Source organism: Crocuta crocuta, unplaced genomic scaffold, assembly GCF_008692635.1.
Source record: "Crocuta crocuta isolate KB4526 unplaced genomic scaffold, BGI_CrCroc_1.0 scaffold944, whole genome shotgun sequence".
Lineage (NCBI taxonomy): Eukaryota > Metazoa > Chordata > Mammalia > Carnivora > Hyaenidae > Crocuta > Crocuta crocuta.
In genome coordinates, this window is record NW_027528243.1 from 82,706 (window position 1) to 84,782 (window position 2,077).

Sequence of the window (2,077 nt, forward strand, 5' to 3'; positions counted from 1 at the left end):
GTATTTTCTGCTCGGTCTTTTTCTAAACCTAAAACTGCCTGAAAAAAATAAAGCCTATCAGTTTTTAAAAAAAAAAGCAAGACAACATCAAAACATGAATGTTGCTAGCATCTCCATTCATTTGAAGCCAATGTTTTCAAGATGTGCCTAGTCTAAGTTTTTGGTTTATCGGTATAGTTTATCTGATAATAAAGAAGTACTTCATGTAGTGTTGGTTAAATTGTGCACAACTGTTCTCAGGCACTCCTGTTCTTTTGGGTTTTTTAAATTTCATGTTTGTTTATTTTTGAGAGAGAGACAGAGACAGAGACAGAACTCTAGGTAGGCTCTAGGCTATGAGCTGTCAGCACAGAGCCTGACTGGGGGGGGGGGGGGGGGGTTTGAACCCATGAACAGTGAGATCATGACCTGAGCCGAAGTCAGATGCTTAACCAACGGAGCCACCCAGATGCCCCTGTTTTTCCTTTTTTAAGCAAAAGAAGGAGGAAGGGGGAACTGGAGAGAGTGAAGAGGAAGAGAAGAAAAAGGTGGCAGCCTGAGGAAATCAAATGTCACAGTTCCATATTTAACATTTTCTCTTAAAGGGAAAGAGCACATGTGCAGCACGTTTATCTTTTAATATCATCACAACAAAAGTGTTATACCCGAAATGCCACAAATAAAGAACGTCAGTGGAGTAAAATGACGCAGGAGCAGAGGGCCGTATTATCTTCATCTCTGTATTAACCCTTCTTTCCCTTTCCTCCTCTTTCATACATAGATGTGAATTGACAGTTGTTCAATTTTATTTGGACTCTGTGACACCATGAGCACTGGCTGTGCTTTCAGGATCTGGGTTATATGCCAAATTCTGGAACTTCCTCATTCTCCACCCCTCTCAGATATTGACTGTGAGCTTCATTACACTCAGCATTAGCAGCCGGCATAGTTGGCCAACATCCTATTCCCATAGGGACCTAGAGGGCAGCAAAGCACTCAAATTCTCCATCCAAGTCATGCACTGGGCAGTGCATCATTCACTTTTTCTTCTCCCTGTCTTTTGCCCACATGTGTGCCTGCGTGCCCGCACACGTGCACACACGCACATACACACAAACACACTCACACACACCAGCAGAATCTTTACCTCAAATATATCCTGGAATGGTCACATCATTCCATTTCATCCTGTGTTATTTTCAGTCATCAGAACACTCCCACAAGCTCTGGCCACATTTCTACCTATTGGCAGACATAGCTCCTCTTGGTGAGGTTAAATTAGAAAGAATTGTCCATTTATGGCTCAGTCTTTCCAATGTGAAATTCCTAGGGGCTGATCCAAGAGTTGGAGCAATTTTACATATATCTAGAGGCCTAATGTCATCAAACTTCTTCCCATAAATGAAGCATCAATTCATCATCAAAGAAGAAATCCTAGTAAGCCACGAGTTTGAGGGACTGGACAAACCAGCACCAAAGTAGAGTTACGGGAGATCACAAGTCTGTTTCAACCAGGAACAAGAAGTATTGAGGAAGAAAATTATTTTGTTTAATTATTTAGTTCAGATCTGGGGTTGGCGTAGCCATGGAGGCTCGCGTCCTCTCCACTTGTGTCTGCTGACTGCCCTGAGCCTTCATGCTGCTGCCTGGGGCTCCCACGCTGGTGGTGGCCTTGTCCCTTAGCATCATCTTGTGCAGTGCAGGGGCCTGGAGGAGGCCTTGGGCTCCGTGGCCCACCTCAGTATTCCCGCAGGTCCCAGTTACACGATTGTGCCACCAGCATAGTAATGCACTTTGACGTTAGAGGAAATCAAGGACCATGTTCTTTACGTCTTGAAACCCTATGGCATGACTGACCCAGAAAAGCCCTTGGTAAATAATTCCCACTTTATGAAAGACCTGGGCTTAGACAGTTTGGACCAAGTGTAGATTATCATGGTCATGGAGGACGAATTTGGGTTTGAAATTCCTGATACAGATGCAGAGAAGTTAACGTGTCCATAAAAAATTGTAGATTACATTGCAGATAAGAAGGATGTATATGAATAAAATATTAAACACCTTTTTTTCACTGAGAAAAGAATCAGAAGATGCTTGC

The 2,077-nt window shown here is 43.1% G+C and overlaps 1 pseudogene; it reads left to right on the forward strand.

Moving 5' to 3' along the window:
• The first annotated feature begins 1,564 nt into the window (after positions 1 to 1,564).
• On the forward strand, positions 1,565 to 2,028 carry LOC144222565 (acyl carrier protein, mitochondrial pseudogene; annotated as a pseudogene).
• The last annotated feature ends 49 nt before the right edge of the window (positions 2,029 to 2,077 follow it).